The sequence below is a fragment of the Macaca nemestrina genome, unplaced genomic scaffold (assembly GCF_043159975.1).
Source record: "Macaca nemestrina isolate mMacNem1 unplaced genomic scaffold, mMacNem.hap1 Scaffold_104, whole genome shotgun sequence".
In the NCBI taxonomy this organism is placed as follows: Eukaryota; Metazoa; Chordata; class Mammalia; order Primates; family Cercopithecidae; genus Macaca; species Macaca nemestrina.
The window spans coordinates 129,503-152,638 of NW_027257587.1; the positions used below are offsets into that span (position 1 = coordinate 129,503).

General features: G+C 40.8%; 1 long non-coding RNA gene and 1 pseudogene across 2 annotated transcripts in view; both read right to left on the bottom strand.

Moving 5' to 3' along the window:
- The window catches only part of LOC139361214 (uncharacterized), a 39,383-nt gene extending 36,063 nt beyond the window's left edge, over window positions 1-3,320 (bottom strand). Inside the window, exon 1 of one of the 2 annotated variants that reach the window (XR_011618776.1) lies at window positions 3,250-3,320. This is a non-coding gene — a long non-coding RNA (uncharacterized lncRNA). Of the gene's footprint in view, window positions 1-2,791; window positions 2,975-3,249 lie in introns of those variants that run through there. The other variant, XR_011618778.1, reaches the window with a different exon arrangement.
- Window positions 3,321-5,926: 2,606 nt separating this feature from the next.
- LOC139361217 (zinc finger protein 705A-like) lies at window positions 5,927-21,900 on the bottom strand (annotated as a pseudogene).
- Window positions 21,901-23,136: the final 1,236 nt, after the last annotated feature.

Here is a 23,136-nt window from a genome sequence, read left to right on the forward strand (position 1 = left end):
ATACATACCACAGCAACCCCAAGACTCCTACTGTACCAGCTGGTGTCCTGTAGAAGAATGGGCTTCCTGACTTATTCTTTTCTTTTTCGGGCAAGTACCTATTCATACCAGCATAGGAGATGGATGAAGTGCACCCTGGTCTTGCCATGGGCTCAGAAAGAATTCATACATATGCTTTATGTGCTAGGAACTCTATGTGTAGGCCTGTGAGCCCTAGAATGCACTTTCTTTCACCAACTAGTCCACCTAAAAGTTTTCTAAGTCAAATTCCCCCTCCATGCTTGGATAGGTCATGAATGGCTTTCTGTTACTCACCTAAGATGAAGGGATACCGCTAAATCAGGTTTGTGGCCAAGAAACTTTTACCTGGAGTGGCAGGAGAGGGACTACCTGTTCACCAGAGTCTCTGCAACATTTTCTTTTTCTTCTTCTTCTTTTTTTTTTTTTTTTTTTTTGCGATAGAGTCTCACACTGTCGCCCAGGCTGGAGTCCAGTGACACAATCTTGGCTCAGTGCAACCTCCGACTCCCAGGTTCAAGCGATTCTCCCGCCTCAGCCTCCTGAGTAGCTGGGTTACAGGTGCATGCCACCACGCCTGCCTAATTTTTGAATTTTTAGTAGAGACGGGGTTTCAGGCTGGTCTCAAACTCCTGACCTCGAAATCTGCCCGCCTCGGCCTGCCAAAGTGCTGGTATTACAGGCATGAGCCACCGCGCCCAGCCTCTGCAACATTTTCTAAGTCAGTACAGTAGTTCTTTGAGCCACTTTTTCAGTCAAAGAACTTGTGAAAAAGTCCTCCAAGAACTTGTGACCTTCTGGAAATTGTCAAAATCTCTACAGGTGTCCAGAGTCATCCAGAGCTGTATTGCAAACCACTGACTAGGTTCCACCATTAGTAAAGCAAATGCAAAATATGCCATGCCCACCAAAAATAACCCAGAAGCCATGGTATTTAGCTCTTTCCATCTTTCTTGCCTCCTGCAGCTGGGAGAGTACTGAGTATGATGCCCCCCTACAGCCTCTGGAGGATATGCCAGTGCCTAGAGGTACCAGTAGAGAGGGACCATGAAAGAGCAGATGACAGTCAGGTGGCTGGGAATGACATTGTCCTGGGGTTTTTTGCTTGTCATGAACTCTGCCGCTGGGCAAATGTACGGGTCTGGACACGTATCTTCTCTGGATCCCTGCCCCATCAGCCAGCTATCTTATCTCCTGAAAGCTGGTAGGTGTTGGTCAGCATGGTGTTGCAGGACCAGGGTTATATTAACATTCCCTCTTAGGCTGAAACAGCAGAAGTTAACACAGGAGTCCCCAGGTGTGCACATGCCAACCTCCAGATTGTTTTTCTTCTCGTTCTAGATGTTCATCCTTGCTTTCTGGGACTTGAAATAACCCTACACCACCAAATATTTATGCCTATTATCCACTTAGGGAAAACTTGTATGTCCCAAGTCCATAGGGTTAGTATTATTATCAGTATTATAACCACTAGTACTAGTATCATGATGATCATCATTCCTGTTAATATTCATCAATATTTTTATTAGTACCATTGTTAGTATGGATTTTTCATTATTGTACAGCAAGGAATATAGTTTATCCATTCACAAATGGTGTTCAGTTACTAAAGATGACCACAAGGCATGCTCTGCAGACATATACACACACAGCTGTCCTGGAGACCCAGCTTTGCCACCAATTGCTCTTTTATAAGATGAGCTCCCCCAATACCCACCAGTTTTTCAGGACTCGACCTGAGCTGGTTGGGCTAGACCTGGAAAAGTTTCCTATTCTCAGCTGTACCTGGAAAAATTTTAAAGACTCTTCCAAGGCCCAGTAATAGCTTTTGGCAGCTTCCAAGACCAGAGAGGGTTTCTTGGCCATTCAGAGCCATTCAAATATTCTAAGTAAACTCAAGGAACCAGAAACCCCACTTGCAGTCATGAAATACCAGTGAATGGCTTCTGTGAGTCTCTTCAAGTTTCTCAAAGATAACTGCCTGGAAAGGCTGGCCAGGAAGTCACCCAAGCCCATCCCTCTGCAGGATGTTCTGTGTCAGCCAGGGACCCAGTGAATTGCCATTGAACAGAAGGGTGGAACAGAGACAGCATGCCTGAGCTTCTGGAAACATTCTAAGTGCCCTTGTTGGCCCAGAAAAGACTGGTGCTGCCATACGAGGCACAGATATGGCAACCTAACCACTCTAGGAACCACACAAGATTTAAAGGCTCCCAGGAAGTCCAGGAAGGGCAAACATGGCCTTTTAGAGCCATCAGATTTTATTCTAAGTCTACGTGGGAGACAGTGCACTTGGCTTCATAAAAACACCAGTGGAGGTGATATCACTTGCCCCAGTATCCGGTCTTTTCCACCTCATCTCAGAGCCAGGCTGCCACCATTTCCCAAAGCTGCTGTGCAATGAAAGGGGAATATTCTAGGTGCTCTCCTGTGCCCACGAAATTCTGTGGCTGCACTAAAGGCAGGGGTTGTCCTCCGGAATGCTCTTCAGGAATCTGACAACACTAGTCAAGATTAGAGAAGTTCAATTCAACGTCATACAAAACCAATCACAAAAAAAAAAAAAAAAAGCATAGTGAGACAAAATGATGAACACACCTGCTAATAATCATGAATGACAATAACAACAATGATGATCTTAGTGATAATGCCACCAACACTGTTAATGGAAAATAACAATAAACCTGAGGTAATGGGTGTTAGGGTCCCGATTCACTGATGTGAAGGATGGCGCCAATTTCTGGCCTTCCAGAAATAAAGGAAAAGTAAACACCTGAAGGAGGAGGAGGTGAACCTGGAGCTCCCGCCGGCCTCTGGGCGCTCCTTGGTGGAAGGAGAGGGACTTGGTCCTGAGCCTGCCCAGGATCCACCCGCACCAGAACTCGGGAGTCCCAGTCCCTGGATGGGCTCAGTCCCACCCAGGCCAGACGCCCCGGAGCCCCGGAGCCCGGGTCCTCCAGCCCTCGCTGCCGCCGCTCCTCGCGGAGCCCAGGCCCCCCGCGCCACCTCAACCTCAGCGCGGCTCTGCGAGGGCAGCGCCAAGGATGCTCCGGGCCCAGCGGGGGCATCCTGCCCCAACGGGATACTGACGCCCTGAGGGCGCGGAACAGCGCGGCCTGTGCAGGGCCCGCCATCTTGGGCCTTGCAAAAAGAGCTGCCTCTTCAACGCCCCCACCCGGAACCTCCCCAGAGGCCCCAGCCCCAAAGCCAGGGCGGCGGCGCATTCCTCACCCTGGGTAAAGAAAACTCAGGTCCTCCCTGGAGACCCGGCTCGCCGCGGCAAGCAGACCGCGCATGCGCCCTGCATGGCCGGACCGATGGGTTTCATTGCCCTTTGCCGGCCATGAGGTGGCAGCACAGGACGTTTGGCCTTTACTGCTTAGCGGTGGACCTGAGTCTGAATCAATGAAATTCAGGTATGGATTATTCAGTACCTTTCTTTTGGAAGATCAAATGGAAATTGAGTACGATATCTTGTGCTTTAATTAAAGAAGATGGGAATAAAGAAACAAATTCGAAAGTTAGTATACAAAAGTCGATTGATTCCCTCTATGTGAAGGGAAGAAGAGCTTGAATAAGAGAAGCATTCTGTGTTATGCTTTAATGCTGGAGAATTGCCACCATGCATTTGTCAAATCCCGTAGAATTTCACAGCACAAATAGTACATCTTAATGTGGCTCAGGACTACATAGAATGTCAGCCACAGTTTGAGGGTAAATTACTTATTTAATTAAATAGATTAAACAATAAATAATGTTATGAGCTCTACCTGGACACGATCCTTGCCTCTCCAACCAGTTTGCCAAGGGCTCGAATTTCTTGCTCGTTATCCTCACACTTGACATAAACCCTGGCTGCTGAGTAAAATCAATCACTTGTGGAGATTTTTAAATATAATGATGTGTCAATTTCAACCATGGATAAGACCATTTAGCCTTAGTAAGGCCTATCGTATTAAGATTGTGCCTGTTTTGCAAGATTTCAAGTCATCATCCCACTTATTATTCAGGAAACGTTTTCTCTTGAGTTTTAGGTTCAGTACTGAGGCTCCTTGATGGACAATACATTTTCCAATTCTGAGGACAAGGCAGAGGAGGCCCCGTCTGTGAGAACTTTCATTTTGCTTCTTCAAATATAGGAAAGGCTTGCATGGTGGCTGACAGGTTCGGCTGTTTTAGCATGCCGGTGTTTTACCTTCTGGACAGAAGTAAAAGGAACACAGCTGTGTCTGTCTCTGTGTAATAACTCAGGACTTACCTGAGTAAACTCTGGGGTGTCATGAGATGAACTGCTACCTCCACTTAGAGAGGCTTCAGGGACAAAATTTCAAGAGATTTCTGAGGGATAGAAGAGCAGGGCTGCCTTATTCTCTGATCCCAGGTAACTACTCAGAGACAGAGGCAAAGGCTGGGGACACCCAAATGCATATACTAGGTGTCTTTGATCCAGCCTCCGTTTCCTTGCTAAATCTATGCAATGACACACTGAGAAATCTGGCAAGTGGGGCTGAAGATCCCTGATGTGTCAGTTCGAGGGTTGGATGGAAACAAGTGGTTTTAGTGGACATGGAAGTAAAGGGAGGTGAGCTGTGAGGAAAGAGCCGTTGAAGACTGGGGAGACTCAGAAGTTGGGGTAGAATCTCGACCCATAATCCGAGGAGTGCAGATGCAAATCAATTTGTTAGGGCTGCATAAATGAAAGAAAGACTTTACCAACACACTAAGTTTTTCCAACAACCGATTGTATTCTTTGAATATTTGTAAGTATTGATATTTTGGAAATGTTTAATGAGATTTCATATATAATTCTGCATTCAATTTATGCCCAGGTCACTTTGCTATTATACGTTTATGTGCTGCATTTTTATGAATAGACATTTTCTCAAATTTCTGAATTATTTTGCCAAACTATGTGTTAAGAGTTTTTTCTAGAGGTCCACCTTCTTGACACTTTTCTGATGAGAAACTTATCAGGTTTCTCCATGGTGATTTTCAATTTTAATAGCTCCTCAATGTGAGAAACTTAATGTTAACTAAGAAATGAATTACCCCTAAAGAATCTTCTCCTTTCAAGATGCTAACCGTGTTTTGTCCAGTGTGAAATCTCACATGTGCCACAAGCGTTACTCTGTGAAGAAAGGATTTCTCTTGATTTTTCAAGGCATAACTTCTCCAGTAAGAAGTGTTTGGTATTCCAAGAGAATTCATTGCCCTTGGAAAGACTTTCCCTTCTTATTTAGCTTATAAAGGATTTCCTCTCTTATTTTCCATTTTAGCAGCATTTTATCACTGTGTTTTCTTGTGAACATCAAGCCTAGTGCTTGGCTGAATGTTTATTCTCAGAAAATACAAATAAAGGGTTCATCCAAGTAAAGTTTTCTTACGTTATTTGGCAACAAATTGCACATAAAAACATTTTCACACTGAACGCAGAGCTAGAGATTCTCTACCTGAAAGTCCCACACGTTTTAAGTTATTAAAACTGTTGCTGAAGACTTTTAGTTTATTATGTTGACAGTTTCAGCTCTCTCGTGTCATTTATGATCAGATAACTAACAAGCCTTTGGTACATATATGTCGTACAATTTCTCTTCCATATGAATTTATTGATGTGGACTGAAGAATAAAGGTAACTGAAGTAACGTCCATGTTGATTATAGTAATTCTTCAAAATGTGAGTCCTTTGGCATGTTTAGATGTTACAATTGCAGCTGAAGTCTCTTCCATATTCCTTACATTCGTCATTCCTAACACCATGTCATCTAAAGTCAGAATATGTTCTGAAGACATTTATCATTTTCTCTCCAGGGTGAATTTTCTGATGTTATTTAAGATTAGTACACTGACTGAAGGCTTTCCCACATAAATGGCATTCATATGGCTTTTCTCCAGTGCGTGTTCTCTCATATCATCTAAGGTCAGAAGATAGACTGAAGGCTTTCCCACATAGAAGACAAGCATGTGGTTTCTCTTCAGTGTGAATTCTTGTGTGTCCTCTAAAGCCAGAGGTTTGACTAAAGACCTTCCCACTTTTATCACATTCATAATGCTTTTATCCAAGGTGAGTTCTCTCATGTCTTCGAAGATTAAAGGTTTGAATAAAGCCTTTCCCACACTGATGACACTTATACGGTCTCTCTCCCCTGTGAGTTTTCTCATGTCTTCTAAGGTGAGAACACTGAGTGAAGGATTTTCCACATAGATGACATGCATATGGCCTCTCTCCAGTGTGAGTCATGTGCCATCTAAGGTGTAAGTAATTAGTATAGGCCTTTTCACATATATTACATTGATATGATTTACCTTTAGTATGAATTTGTTTATGTGGTTTAAGGAACAACTGATTACTAAGGGATTTTCCACACTGTTTGCTGATGTAGGGTTTCTTTGCACTCTGAGTTAACAAACGCTGAGTCATTGTGGAACTGTGAGTGCAATCTTCTTCCAAATCATTACATTCAAAGGGATCCTCCAGAATGAGAGAGTTCTCCTTTAGGGACAAAGATTAAAAGCTCTTAATGATTTACCAACATACATCTATACATTCATTTCACCACCTTTGAATTCTAGACCAACTATTCAGTGGTAGAGCCCAGTTGAAATCTTTCCAATGTCACTTGTGTGAAAGGAAATTAAATTTTGGCACCCCAAACTCATTGAACCAAAGGGAAAAATCGAGCTGGGAACAGGGTCACACAAACCTGCCTCCTCCTTCTGGTTCCTAAATAGTCTGGCTACAAGATGAAAAGCTACATGCCTCCCCCATATTTTGCCCACAAGGAAATTCCTCATGAGCTATTAAAGTTACACCATGGCAATGAAAACTGACAGCTTGTCTTTATAGGCGCAGTCATCCCCAGTTCACCAGACACAAATGCATATCCGATTGTTTCCCTGCCCCATTTTGCCTATGTTGTCTTATATAAAATGCAGCTCTCCTGCATTATTCCTCTGCCTCATTTGTTTATGTCATCTTATGTAAAAAAAATCCAGATTCACTGAGCCAGAAAAATGCATGAATATTTTTTTCTACGCACCTTTTACATGAAAATTGTGTACTTCTCAATATCCCACCCTTTCCCCCTTTAAATTTAGAGAAAATCATCTTTGGAGAAAGGTATACACCTGGCCCCCAGGTACATGTCCTTAACTCTGGCAAATAAATCTCCTAAAATGATTGGGACTTGTCTCGTCACTTTTCTCGATTGACACTTGCATACACATTGTCTCCTGCAGACACAGATATTTTCTCTTTTGTAAGATCCCAACTGCAGAGTTATTCCATTGATTGTGATGATATCAATATCTTTCAAAGTCTGAACATGAGCAATGTATATGCACTTGTTCTATTTTAAAGATCTCATGTTATGGTTTAGAACACAGGTCACTTTATTCACTGAATTCAAACTATCAATTTTTTTTTTGCTTAGAAAGCCCTTAATGCCAGCCTAATTACGCTCAGGTGACTGTGCGTCATTACTAACTTAACCCATTACCAGGTCTTTAACTTAGATGACTGGTGTACACAGCTATAAAACTCACCATTGTCATACCGGTGGATGCGTCTTTTCTGATAGGATGCATGAATATCGTGTGTTTTTTCTTAAGGGCACTTTCCTTGTCTGAAATAATTGAAAAATAAATTGTTACCTTGGTATTATGGTAATAAAATTGTTTGAAAAACCCCAAGGCCCTTTTACTTTTTTTCAAAAATTGACACTTAGATGTGGCAAATGTGTCAAATGAAGAAAATACTTCAATAGAAGAAACAGATTGTACAGCGTCAGCAATTAGAAAAGTGCTTTAAAATTAAAATGTGAAAAGAGATAAAATGGAGATGAGATATCAGGCAGGTAAATAGAGGGATAGTCTTCACAGGGGTATCGGGAAAAGAGTCAGCATGTGACAGTTTAACCCCAACAGGTACATGAATTATCCTTTTCCCGAAAGTAAAAGAAAAGGCAAGAGGACACAAGAGTAGCATCTGACATATGAACAAAATGATAATAACATCTAAGGAATTCTGCTCCAGTAGCTTAACCTACATTTTAGAAATTACCACTCATTTAATAAAACTGCTAATTAATATTTGACTGATATTATTCATTGACAAAGCACTTCCTCCTGTTAGAGCACAGGACCTTGTTCCTTACCCAGATTCTGGCCTTGGAGAAATTCTCTTCCTTCCCACCAGAGCTCTTTTGCTTGCTCCAGCTGCAAAGTTATATAGGATTTGCTTATCTGTACCCTGTTAGTGGAAACAGTACATGTGTTTTGAGTTCACTGTCAATAAATGTGCATTATCACCAACTGTAAGGCAGGCTACCGAGGAAGAATAAAAACAGTGAAGGTCAGCTCAGGCCACAAGACCTAGAACACAGAAAACTCCCCAGGATTTTTCTGACCCAACGTGAGACTAGAAAATAAATCCAAACAAAAGGTCCATCAGGAAAAGGAAATTCAAAACAGTCAGGACCTATGAATGCTGAGTCCATGCCTAAGTTCCAAGACACAATGCATAATACACAGTCTTTTCAGAAAGAGATTAATTAAACCTCTGCACAGTATGTTTATTATTACTCTCATGCAGAACAAAAAAAAACATTCGATTTACAAAAATAATTGGTGTTCTATACAGAAAAGATATTGCTATTGTTTTCACTAATTGGTCTCAGCCTAAGCATAGCGACTGAAGCAGAAGAGTTATTTAGAAAATAGTTAATTTAATACATTGAAAATATTCATTAAGTTCCTAGGTCTATTCTGAGTATTAGAGACTTAGTACCAAGGAAACCATGAAATCCCTGTCAAGATTACATTCTAATTGCGTGACACACTAAATAAAACAAAATAAAATAAAATAAAATAAAATAAAATAAAGATATTTCTTTAGACAGATTTAGAGAGCTCAAACTTTTTTCAGATAAGATCTGTGAGAGAATCAGAGAAGAGATTAGAGTGAGATATGGGGAAGCTGTTCCAACACTTATTGAATGGATGAGTCAATGTGTGTCTACATACATATGTGAATGTTGAGGGACTCACCGAGGGACACCAGGTGACACACGTTTTCCAGCATTACATCTCTGTACAGCTTTCTCTTGGATGTGTCCATCATGGCCCACTCTTCCTGGGTGAAGTCAATAGCTACATCTTCAAAAGTCGCTTTGTTCTAAAACATCACAGACATTTTAGTTTAGACAGAGAATCCCTTTTAATGTCCAGAGGAGGAAGGCTGAAATGACATAGGTAGGAGCTGGGTATGCAGAACACTCAGTGTTTTAGGTTCCAGCCAGTTCATTCTCAATACTAAGCTGGTATCTGCCTTTCAAATTCAATCACAGAGACATACCCACTCTTACTCCATTAAACTTTCCTATGAAGAAATATAGCATGAGATGTGGCATAATATAGCCCAGATATTTTTTAGTAATGTGTTAATCACCTGTACATAACTGATTATAAAATTTTCACTTGAACCTTCATAAATAAAACAAATTTACCATGAATTTCAAGTAAATTACAGATTTGTCACAAGGCAAATAACCATGATTTACTACTTTTTAAACACGACCGTGATTAAATGAATTATTTCTCTAGATAAAACACAGGTTTCTCACCAATCAAATGGTTAAAAGACCTATTGTGTGTTTTGAATAATCTAAAGAAGTAATAGAAAACATGTTTCCTATCTAGCAAATATTTATTAAATACAGGTCATTGGTCCCTTATTCATTAAAAAGTTAGAAAGTGATGAACCAGACTCCAGCATTCTTCAGAACTGAACAAGTTTTACGCAGAATATAGGATTCAATTCATACATATAGTCACTCTAATGTTATGTAATTCAGGTGTTCATGACAAAGCTTAAAGACAGTCCAGCCGCACAAGACAAGACCGCTGAGGCTGCTATACTGAGGAAGTCTTAGTCTGATGATTCCTGTGATATGAAGCCTCCTGTTCTCAACTTTCTCTGATCAAACCAAACCTCAGTTATCACTGCCTCTCTTTTAACTTTACCTTGTCACTTGGCTTGTTCAAGGATTAAAAGGCCTCTTTACTGTTTTGTTTTTTTCTAACCACCCCTTATAGAGCATTTCCACAGAACCCTAAATTGTACTATATCTACTATATTCCTTCTCCTGAGTGTGCAACCATAATTAAGTAATTGTATTTCTTATATGTTACTTTCAGTTACCAGAAGGCAAAAAGGTTAATTATCAAAAGGCAAAACGAATGGGGATAAGAATAATAATGACTTCTTTAGTTGTCCTTTTGCAAAGTTTTTAAAAGCATAAATATATTTTATCAAACTCTCCTTTTTCCTCAACACTGTGCAGCTCTTGCCCAAGGCCTATCACACGGGATTTATTGAACTCAGCTGCTAGAACATCAGCCTCATTATTGGGCTGTGATCTTCTGCTCTTCACGCATCTCTATTGCCTGCATTCATCACAATCCTAAGTCTATGTCAGCCAACGGGACAGTTAATGGGTCAATTATTTCCCTATGAGGTTATAGGATGGATAGAAGAAAAAGAAATACATAAATGAGACCTCCATGTCTTTTCTTGTAAATAGCCTGCATAGGGGCTGGAATAAAGTAGTGTAATATTAGAAATTATATTGATAATTTAGGAATCATTGACACATGATACCTAACCTAGAGTCCTGAGAAAACTTAATTGGAGGCCAGATACCTGAAAGTCTCCTGATTGCATTTGGAACACCCAGGCTGGGTGGATTTTGCATCATAAAAACAAACAAAAAAAGAATAAAAAAGAAACACCCATGCAAACTGGAGAAAACTGCCCATTTGCCAGCAATATGGGTATAATTTCAGTAGAAAGAGCCATCCCCCACTCACTAGTGAATGTATTGTCAAGCACTCAGTTTCTCTCTGTCTTCTTCTGGATTTCCACTTGCAGACGCTTCAGGCACTAAGAAAAGCTGAGGTTGGAGAAAGAACACGTGAGACACCAGCCTTGTACATAATTTTCAGACCAACCTGTGATGAAAAGCCAGACCTTCACTGAAGGGTGACACCACCTGCACCACAGCCTGACCAACAGACACAAACACACAGAGGCCTCTCCTCTTTTCCCATGGTCAAAATTAGGAAGCCTATGACTATGGTTTCTGACAAAGAAGGAACACAGATATCTTATGAATGAGAGCATCAAAAGCACTGGGTTTTGTATGTGAATTGACACAAGTCCAGATATTCAATTCCCTCACTGATTTTAAAACACAGGGATCCCTGACTCCGCCTACATGTGGAATATGATTTCCACCTGTAGATAAACACTGTTGGATTTCTCAGATTTTATTATCCCAGCTTTATGCCCTAGCAATGTTTCTCCAACACCAATCACAGCCTTCTGAAACTTTACTCCACTTTTACTTTCTCTCAATTTTGACTTTTGTATTTCCCTTTGGAACTCAGAAATCAATCAAGTAAGAATCTGTTTTAGGGACAAGTGCGGTTGCTCTCGCCTGTAATCCCAGCACTTTGGGAGGCCAAGGCAGGTGGATCACCTGAGGTCAGGAGTTCGAGACCAGCCTGGCCAAAATGGTGAAACTCCATTTCTACTAAAAATACACAAATTAGCTGGGCATGGTGGTGTTTGCCTGTAATCCCAGCTACTCAGGAGGCTGAAGCAGGAGAATTGCTTGAACCCAGGAGGCAATTACAGTGAGCCGAGATCCTAACACTGCACTCCAGCCAGGGCGACAGAGCAAGACTCTGTATCACACACACACACACACACACACACACACACACACACACACACACACATACACACACACAAAATCTGTTTTAGGATGGGGATAATCAACTCAGGAATTTATTTCACTTGGAGGGTCAACACTCCCATCCTGCTGATCTAGCCCTTAAAATCCCCCGCATCAGAAATTCGCAGCAGTACCCTGCGTCATGGTGTTTTTGTCCTGTGTATACAGTCACAATCCTCTAGGATGCTCAGAAAATACAAAATGACTTAGGGCTGAGAGAAATTTAGCGGCTCAATCTGATATTTTACTAAGGTGGTATCTAAAATTCTTGCAATCATGGTTTATATTAGTCTTTGTTAGTTGCAATATCTCTGATTATCATGATACATATTTGCTGAGAAATACTGATGTTCATGTGTATATTCATACATAGATATGTAGGTATATAGATGGATATGTTTATATGAACGCATGTGTTTGAGACGGGGGAAAACATGCATGTATTATTTCCCTGCTAAAAATATAAAAATAATGAAATATATTTTATGTACAAATGATAATTATGTGTCATAAACAAAAAATTAACTGACCTATTTGTACATGAAATCCAGGAAAAATAAAAAGGGTAGCTTTGTATTAATTGTGACATTGTGCTTACAGATATACACAAATTTCCTTATTTAACCCTTATAATAACCCTGCTGATTATAGTTTATTTACCAGTTTAATAAATGATCAACAGAGTTTGACAAATATGACAAAATTACAAAACTAGAAAATGACACAGCAATACTTTTAATTATATTCTGCCTTGTCACTGCCTCTTCTTGCTTTTTTACAAAATTACTCCCCTAACCAAGGTTCTCTATGATTCTGGGGACTCCAGGATTTAGACCCCAGTTCCCAAACTTCACTGTGTTTATTTTTACTGCCACACTTTAATGCACATTTACAGACTTCAACAAGCACTTTTCAATATCAACTTTTTTCTTATTTCTTGGACTATTTCCTACATCTGTTCATCAAGACTCCAGTAACATATGACTCCATCTGCCTGTCCCTTCCATGAATGTACCTGACAGTACATGTATTATGTAGTCTATAATCCAAGCAGAACAGATATTCCTTCAAAACAGTAAGGTATTAGAGAATGCCTACAAAGCTTCAGTGAAACCAGCTGTAACCCTTAATACTATTACCATGTAAACTCTTCCTCGAATATCAAAATAAGATTTGGACTTTAGAGAATATCTGTGTGTGATTATAACCCAAACATGAACTAAAAGTAATTTAAATGGTCATATACAGACTGTGCCAGGGACAAAAAAGGACAAATATTATAAGAAAATTAAAGCACACTTATTTCCTAAAGGACTCTTGTGTGGAATCTATAAAAACTATTTCAAGATATAGAGATTAAATATATTTCAAAACACATACATACACAAGCAATCTTTAGGAGAAATTTTTTAAAACTTATGTTATGAGTCTAAAATTTTCATTAATTCATGGAAAAAATGTATTGACAAACTTCTCACCAGAGCAGGAATAACAACTTACATATTTGGTGACTTCAAGATAAGAGCCTGCACAGCTTAGTATCTCCCTCCAGATCTCTCTCTCTCTCTCTCTCCTTTTTTGTTTTTTGACAGAGTTTCGCTTTTGTTGCCCAGGCTGGAGTGCAATGGTGAAATCTCAGCTCACTGCAACCTCCACCTCCCAGGTTCAAGCTATTTTCCTGCCTCAGCCTTCCAAGTAGCTGGGATGACAGGCATGCGCCACCTCGCTTGGATAATTTTGTATTTTCAGTCGAGATGGGGTTTCTCCATTTTGGTCAGGCTGGTCTGGAATTCCTGACCTCAGGTAATCCACCCGCCTCAGCCTCTCAAAGTGCTGGGATTACAGGCGTGAGCCACAGCGCCCAGCCCAGATCTCTTAAAAAGTCATGAGGAAGGAGCCATTCTGCATCCTCAATATTCCCTTAATATTTTAAGGACACTCATAACAACTAAGAGGCAGACTTGTGACTTCCTAGCCCTTTCAGGGCTATTTAGGCACACCTTAGTGAAGTATTAGGAATGCAGTATTAGGTCTCAAGTTCCTGGACACCAAAACCATGTTCTCCAACAGATCTTCAGTAAAAATAGCTGATGTCTATATTCTTTTGCCTGTCCTTTCCCTTCCTTTTAATTCAGAACTGCGGTCTTGAAAAGTGCTATTATTTAGTAGGTTCTCTCAATTCTCAACACCAGCACTATACAGTGTTGAGTAACATCTCAGGTGCTAGGGAAACAGCAGCCGACATTCTAGCAATGCACAAATAGAAAAGCAAAGATCACCACAGAGTAAAAGAGAATAGATTTTTTAAAACTATGAAACCAAAACGAATATATACCAGATTACACTATAAATGGAAAATCCTATTATCTTTACTGGATTGCAAGTCAAAACCTCTCATGACTTCCAACATCCAATATATTCAAAGCAGTTCAGGAATGGTGAAAGTGGAATGGAATTTAAAATTATTCTAAGGTTGCATGTGTGAAAGCACCATGCCTTGAAACAAAACATTTATTTTTAAAGTGCATAATGAACACTGCATACAAAGTTTGTGTTACAAGAGAGAGAAAAAAATCTCACATTTTTTAAAAAGGAATATGCAACATATTTACATATAATAAAATAAAATTAAACTAAAATAACAACAATGAAAGACACAATCTGACCTCTGAAAATCAAGGGAGAAATCTCTTTTAAATAAACTTGGCACAATTTTTAAAGTAAGTTATGAAAAATAATAATACCTGAATATAGTATGTAAAAGTACCAACACAATAAAGCTAAAACAATATCCGTGGAAAAATTATTTGCTGTAGATTACTTTTAAAAAATGATCTAAGTCCTTTCCTGAAGAAGGTAAATGAATGAAATTTAAAAATTGCCTGAGAAAAATCTGTGAAAGGAAATGAATATAGAGAAGCAGAATATAATTTAACTATAAAGCACACAAATAGAATTTAAAAATAAGGCCGCGTGCAGTGGCTCATACCTGTAATCCCAGCACTTTGGAAGGTGGAGGCAGGCGGATCACCTGAGGTCAGGAGTTTGAGACCAGCCTGACCAACATGGAGAAACCCCGTCTCTACTAAAAATAGAAAGAAAAAAAAAAAAAAACTGGCGGGCGTGGTGGCACATGCCTGTAATCCCAGCTACTAGGGAATCTTAGGCAGGAGAATCGCTTGAACCTGGGAGGCAGAGGTTGCATTGAGCTGAGATCATGCCATTGCACTCCAGCCTGGGCAACAAGAGCAAAACTCTGTCTCAAAGAAATAAAAAATAAAAATAAAATAAAAATAAGTGGCAGCCAACATGCCCAACATGATTTTCTGTGATGAAAGAAATTCTCTGTATCTACATTGTCCAATGCAGTAACTACCACACATATGTAGTCACAAAATTTCTACTTTGGCCACAAATTTGGCTATTACTACTAAGGATATGCCATTTAGTTATTTAATTATAATTAATTTACAGTTTATAGCCACATGTGACTAGTAGTTACTCTGTTGGTCAATGCAGATCTAGAATCTTGGAGAAGGCAGTTAAAATAATGAGATATGGTCAAAACAAAAATGGAAAAGGTGCACAAATAGTGAACACAGAATATGAGAATGTGAAGTAACAATTCACACAGTAAAATTTAATAATGAGATGCTGCCTTGATGGGACACGTGTCTAATGATATTCAAGGTTTGTCTTGTTACAGGTAGAAGAGCAGGAGCAGGGCAGGAGAGGGCTCTTCCCCTACCCACTAGAAATGTCAGGTGATGGCCTGTTAATGATCACTTTGCCTCTCTAAAAATGACAATTAGGCAGCACCAGAGAGAGGCCATTTCATGGTGGTCTACACCTGTTAACATCAAAAATGTTAACTAAATGCAGACCCCAGGAAGAAGCAACTTCTTGGGCATTTATGTTAAGAGACAAAAATGGCAAAGCATAATCTTCTGGGGACACACTCCACTGGAAAAGGAAAGAAAACTTCAGATGGACATGCACATAACTCCCTAAACGCACCGTGCATGCTCAATTCCAAAGGGTAAGGAAAGCACTGTGCATGCCGGAAACTCTCCCTAAAGGAAGAATCATGGGAAAGAGGCAAGCCCATCCCAGGATCAAGGTTAAAGGCCCTTCTCTTTTCTCTCTTGGACCTTCAGGCATCCACTTGGGTCTCTTCCAAGAGAATTTTCCTTTCCTTTCTGTTCTAAAGCCTTTTTAAATAAACTTCCACTCCTGCTCTGAAACTTAGCCTCTTTTTCCGCTGTATGCCCCTCAGTCAAATACTTTCTTCTGAGGAGGCAAGGACTGAAGTTGCTTATGGACCCATGCAGATATGCTGCCAGTAACTCGAATCTCTTCTACTGGTAACAGTATCATTGTAAGGGAATGAGACCAGTTCACATCTCAGTGCTCGGAGAACTCACCAAAAATAAAAAATTGGAGGATGCTGTGAACTTATCTACCTTCCAAGGCAAGTCCCACAAGCAAGAAGCAAGACTCTCTTCCCCCAAGGTCTTAAACTCTTCTGATGCTCCTTCTCTGGGAAAACGCATCCTCTGATTGGCTTCCCCTTATATAGGAAAAAACAATTAATAAACCTAATCAGCACTACATTCCAAGAGACATGCCCTGATTGCACAGATACTGAACCTCATCAAAACTTCATTCTGGAGACACATCCGGTTCAATTTGATTGGATTTTTGAGACAACTACTAAAAACCCCACATCAACTTGGAAACCAAAGAGTTAAGGCTATTTTGAAGGAAAAATAGGAAGATTCATTCCTTTTTTCATTCATAAGTACTTTTTTATTTTATTTTATTTTTTTTGAGATGCAGTCTTGCTCTGTCGCCCAGGCTAGAGCGCAGTGGTGCGATCTCGGCTCTCTGCAAGCTCCGCCTCCGGGGTTCATGCCATTCTCCTGCCTCAGCCTCCCGAGTAGCTGGGACTACAGGCGCCCGACACCACGTCCGGCTATTTTTTTGTATTTTTTTTAGTAGAGACGGAGTTTCACCCGTGTTAGCCGGGGTGGTCTCGATCTCCTGACCTCGTGATCCGCCCACCTCGGCCTCCCAAAGTGCTGAGATTACAGGCGTGGGCCACCGCATCCGGCCTTATAAGTACTTTTGAGTGTATTATATGTACTAGAAAGCATTCGCAGTCATGGGGTACAGCAAGAAACCAGACAAACTCGAGTCTTATGGAGACTCTATATTCTAAAATTATTTGGAAGTAAACTGGACCTGAAAACAAATGGAAAGTGAATAGATCTAAAAAGTTTCAATATTCATGATGATGTAAAAAAATAAAATATATTGCAGAAATGAAGTCAGGAAGTGTTAGGGGGCATATGGTACTTTTAAGGCCATTGGTATCCTCTGAAATTCAAGCAGGCTGAATACATTTGCATAACTAAAAGGAAAGCAGATGCTAATAGAAGACAATGAAGAAAGAGCCTGAAAGACATTTCAGAGACCTTGGCTGGTGGCAGCCCCTCCCTTCAAAGGTCTGGAGGCCTATAAGGGAAGACTGGTTTTGTGGGCTGGGCCTAGGGCTGCACCACCCAGGGCAAGCGCAGGACAGTGCTCACAACATTCTACCTCCCAACCACTCCAGCTCCAGCCAAGGCTAAAAAGGCCCCAGACACAGTTTGGATCACTGCTTTGAGGGTGCAAGCCATAAGCCTTGGCAATTTCCATGGGATATTAGACCTGCAGTTGCACAAAGTACAGGAGTGCGCTGCTGATAGAGACACATCCGAGACTGGGCAATTTACAAAAGAAAGAAGTTTCATTGGACTTACAGTTCCACATGGCTGGGGGGAGGCAGAAGGCGAAAGGAATTTCTTACATCACAGCAGGCGAGTGAGAGAATGAGAGCCAAGCAAAACTGGTTTCACCTCATCAAACCATCAGAACTCGTAAGACTTATTCACTACCACGAGAACGATATGGGAGAAACTGCCCCCATGATTCAATTATTTCCCACTGGGAACCCTCACAACATGTGGGAATTGTGGGAGTACAATTTGAGGTGAGATTTGTGGGGGGACACAGAGCCAAACCGTATCAGAAGCCTTCACCTGGATTTCAAAAGATGTATGGAAAAGCCTGTATGTCCAGTAGAAGCCTGCTGGGGTGGAGACCTCATGGCAAATGTCTACTATAGCAGTGCAGAGGGAGAATATGGGGTAGGAGCCCCCACAGAGTCCCCACTGGGGCACTGCCTAGTGGAGCTCTGAGAAGACGGCCACCATCCTCCAGACCCCAGAATGATAGATCCACTGACAGCTTGCACCCTGAGCCTGGAAAAGCTGCAGGCACTCAACGCTAGCCCTTGACAGCAGCCATGGGGACTGACCCTTGTATCCAAAAGAAAATAATTGTTCTACCATAAAGACATGTGCACTCATATATTTATTATAGCATTATTTGCAATAGCAAAGACATGAATATTTTCTCTATCATTGGATAGAGAAAATGTAGTATATGTACACCATGGAATACTATGCAACCATTAAAAAATTATGTCCTTTGCACCAACATGGATGCAGCTAGAGACCATTATTCTAAAATAATGCAGGAAGAAAAAACCAAATACCATACGTTCTTAGTTATAAGTAAGAACAAAGCGCTGATTACACATGGATGTAAAGATGGCAACAACGGATACTGGGGACTACAAGAAGGGGAAGGGAAGGTGGGGACCAAGACCTGAAAAACATATACACCATGAAATACTATGTTTTCTACCTGGGTTACAAGATCATTCATACTCCAAGCCTCAGCATCACACAATGTGCCAATGTAAAACCCTGCACATGCATTCACTGAATCTAAAATAAAAGTTGAAATTTTTTTTAAATAGGTGAAGATCTGAATAGACGTTTCCCAGAAGAAGAGATACAAATGGCCAACAAATATATGACAAAAGTCTTACCATCTCTAATTGTCAGGGGGATGCATACAAAAACCACCATGAAATGTCACCTGACACCTCTTAGAATAGCTGTTATCGAAAAGATGAATAGCAAGTACTAGTGAGGATGTGGACAAAAGATAACCCTTGTATACTTGTGGTGGAAATACAAACTACTATGGCCATTTTGGATAATAGTATGAAGGTTTCTCAAAAACTTTTTAAATAAAACTACCTGCTGATGAGGCTGTTGAGATATAGGAACACTTTTACACTGTTGGTGGAATGTAAATTAGTTCAACCATTGTGGAAGACAGTATGGTGATTCCTGAAAGACCTAGAACCAGAAATATCACTTGACCCAGCAATCTCATTACTGTGTATCAACCCAAAGGAATATAAATCATTCTGTTATAAAGATACGTGTACACACATATTCACTGCAGCACTAGTCACAATAGCAAAGACATGAAATCAACCCAAAGGTCCATCAATGATAGACTGGATAAAGAAAATGTGGTACATATACACCATGAAATACTATGCAGCCATAAAAGGGAATGAGATCATGTCCTTTGCAGGGACATAGAGGGAGCTGGAAGCCATTATCCTCAGCAAACTAACCCGGGAACAGAAAATCAAACACTGCATGTTCTCACTTACAAGTGGAAGCAGAACAATGAGAACATATGAATACTGAGAGGGGAACAACACACATTGGGGCCTGTTGGGAGGCAGGTGGAGGGAGAGTATCAGGATAAAAGGGTAATACATATATGCATTGGAATATTATTCAGTGTTACATAATAATGAAATCATGTCATTTGTGACAACATGGGTGGACTTCAAGGGCATTATGTTATATGAAATAGGCCAGCCACAGAATGACAATTACTATATGATTTCACTTGCATTTGAAATCTAAAATAGACAAACTCACAAAAGCAGAGAGGAGAATGGTGGTTGCCAGGGGCCCTGGTGCAGGGGAAATGGGTAGATGTGGTTAGAGCACAAAGTTTCAGATATACCATAGAAGTAAGTTCTGGAGGTCTCATTTACAGCATAGTGCTTAGAGCTAAGAATACTGTATTGCACACTTAAAATTTGCTAAAAGGGTGGATTCTGTGTTCTTACCAAAATTTCTTACCAGTAATAATAATAATAATGGGGGGGGGACTTTAGGAGGTGAAGGATATGTCTATAATCTTAAGGGTAGTGGTGTTCATGATGTATACTTACCCCAGACTCACTGAGATGCATACCTTAAACATGTACAGCTTTTTAAATGTAATCATAGCTCAACAAATTGGGTTAAAAAAATAAAAAGAGGGGGTTGGTTAAAAAATTTAAAAGGAGGGGTAGATGTTCCCTTGTTTTCTCTCTTGGCTATTTTCTTTCCTGGTGCCTGGAATTAAAAAATGATAGGTGGGCATTTAGCAGCCAAACTGGAGCCTCTTCTAAAGTACAGCAGAGCAGACAGCTGGAAGGGGCCTGCGTCCCTAATGAATTTGGCAAGCATCTGTACCAGCCGTGATAGGTGTAACTATAGATTTAAGTGAGAAAGAAATAAACTTCTGCCTTGTTTAAGCCACTTTGTTCAGACATTAATTTCATATGCATATAGAGAATATATGCTCCTTATGAGTAGGAAAAATGTTTATGCCATATGGTTCGTAATGGGTATTCCGCAATGTAGGATGATGCTGATTATGATGACAATGATGACAAACAGCATGAAATAATAAGTAATGAAAAAAAGTGGCTTAATAGTTGTATATGGTTACTTTATTTAAATATTCTGCTGCTAATATCATTCAATGTATTTGTATGCCGGTGGGAGTTTTATTTGATGTAGACTAAGAAAGTTTACATTATTTAATGAAAAATACTAGATCAATTTTAAAAAACAGTAAAAATATCATGAGATGGAACTAAGCATCTGTATTACAAAGCAACTGTCCCAGTTGATTTTATGCATAATAATGATTGAGAATCCCCTGATCTAGATCCAACATATCTCAACCTTTATAGGTGCTATCAAGGAAGCACCTAAGGAAGACAATTTTCCTGACTATATCCATACCTCCAGTTGGTAATAGATCTAGAGATCTAGAACCCAAATCCAGACCTCCTGCTTCCATGTGCAGTGGTCTTTCGCTGTTCTGTTTTGTTCCACTTGGTGAAGAGGATTTGAGAATAAATGGCCACATGATTCAACTCCCTCCTCTGCTCTGAGGAATATAGCCTTGTCCTAGCAAGCAAGAAGCTCATACAGTAGTGGAAGAGGCAAATATACATTCACTAATCTAACATACAAGGCAGTAAGCACTGTAACATCAACAAAGCACTTTGGGGTTTCAGATCAGGAGCAAGTGGGGTGATTAATTCTTAGCAGGGCTAGAAAAGTCTGGGAAGTGTTCACTAACAAAATGTCTGGTCATTAACGAAAGCGACTGGTTTCTCAACACAGTCTAATTTATTGTAACAATATAAATGGTTGTTTGTTCATAAACTTTCATCTTTTGCCAAAATGTTTGTAGCTTATGTTCCCATTTAACAAGGTTTTCTGGCCAAAATTGTGCATCCACATCAGTCCTCCCATCAAAGCAATTTTGCATGCATAGAACACCTCTATCTATGAATATCCCCAATGAGGTACAGAAAGGCTCTTCTTGTCCAAACAGAGACATTCCACTGGTGCTAGAGAGCCATGGACGGAAGTTTTCTCTGCCTCCTGGAAATGAAGCCAAACTTTCTTCTTTCTTCAGCCATGAGGATTCCTGTCCTCCTCTTCACCATTTTCTTCTTTATGAGCCAAGTTCTACCAGGTAACAAAATAAACTTGGTAAGAATGAAGCACCTAACACCTTACAGGGATTCAGAGCAATCACCATCATCTATGACCAGATAGGGGATCTCATAGGAAATCTGGAAGACACACCAGTCTCCGGCTCCCTGGTTAGGCCCAATTCTGTCCAACCCACCTGTACAGGCCCCGCACACCCAGTGCCCACCAGGTCCTGTCAGCCAGGAGGACCCGTGCTCATCCCCTGAAGTATCCGTGGGAGCCTGCATCCCACAGGGACCCACATCTCGGGGCCAACCTCCATGGGGGCCTCTTGGTTGTGGTGGCAGGGGTGAGGGGTAGTTGACTTCCAGCCCTCCCATCCTGGCCACTGTATTTGTGGGGATCATTCAGGCCTGGGAGCTTCCTGGGGACCCCAGAAGGAAGAGAACAGGGTGGTAATGGCAGCCTCAGCTCCAGGCTCTGGGCCAGAAGTTGATAACGACCAATTGAGAGCAACCACTGAATTCAATCCTCTTACAGATACACGAGAAGTTGGCGAAAAACTGAATGTCGACCATTCTATGGTCATCCAGCATTTGAAACCAATTGGAAAGCTGAAAAATCTTGATAAGTGGGTGCCTCATGAGCTGACCAAATATTTTAAAAATCATCCTTTTGAACTGTCATCTTCTCTTATTCTATGAAACAACAATGAACCATTTCTTGATCAGATTGTGACATGCCACGAAAAGTGGATTTCATCCAACAGCCAGCTCACTGGTTGGACTGAGAAGAAGCTCCAAACCACTTCCCAAAGTCAAACTTGTACCAAAAAAAGTCATGGTCACGGTTTGGTGGTCAGCTGCCGGTCTTCTGATCCACTACACTTTTTGAATCCTGGTGAAATCATTACATCTGAGAAGTATGCCAAGTTAATCGATGAGATGCATGGAAAACTGCAGCACCTGGAGCTGGCACTGGTCAACATGAAGGGACCAGTTCTCCACAATGCGTGACCACCTGTCATACAACCAGGACTTCAAAAGTTGAATAAACTGGGCTATGAAGTTTTGTCTCATCTGCCATATTCACCTGAACCCTCGCCAACCAACTACCACTTCTTTAAGCATCTTGACAACTTTTTGCAGGGAAAACACTTACACAACCAGCAGGGTGCAGAAAATGCTTTCCAAGAGTTCATCGAACCCTGAAAGCATGGAATAAACAAGTTTCTTTCTCATTGGCAAAAATGTGTTCAATGTAATGGTTTCTTTTTTTTTTTTAAGACCTAGTCTCACTCTGTCGCCCAGGCCAGAGTGCAAAGGTGCAATCTTGGCTCACTGCAACCTCTGCCTCCTGGGTTCAAGAGATTCTCCTGCCTCAGCCTCTTGAGTAGCTGGGATTACAGGCACTTGCCACCACACTGGCTACTTTTTGTATTTTTAGAAGAGACGGGATTTCACCACGTTGGTCAGGCTGGTCTCAAACTCCTGACCTCCTGATTCACCCGACGCAGTCTCCCAAAGTGCTGGGATTACAGGTGTAAGCCACTGTGCCCAGTCCATTGTAATGGGTTCTATTTTGATTAATAAACATGTGTTGCAGCCTAGTTATAA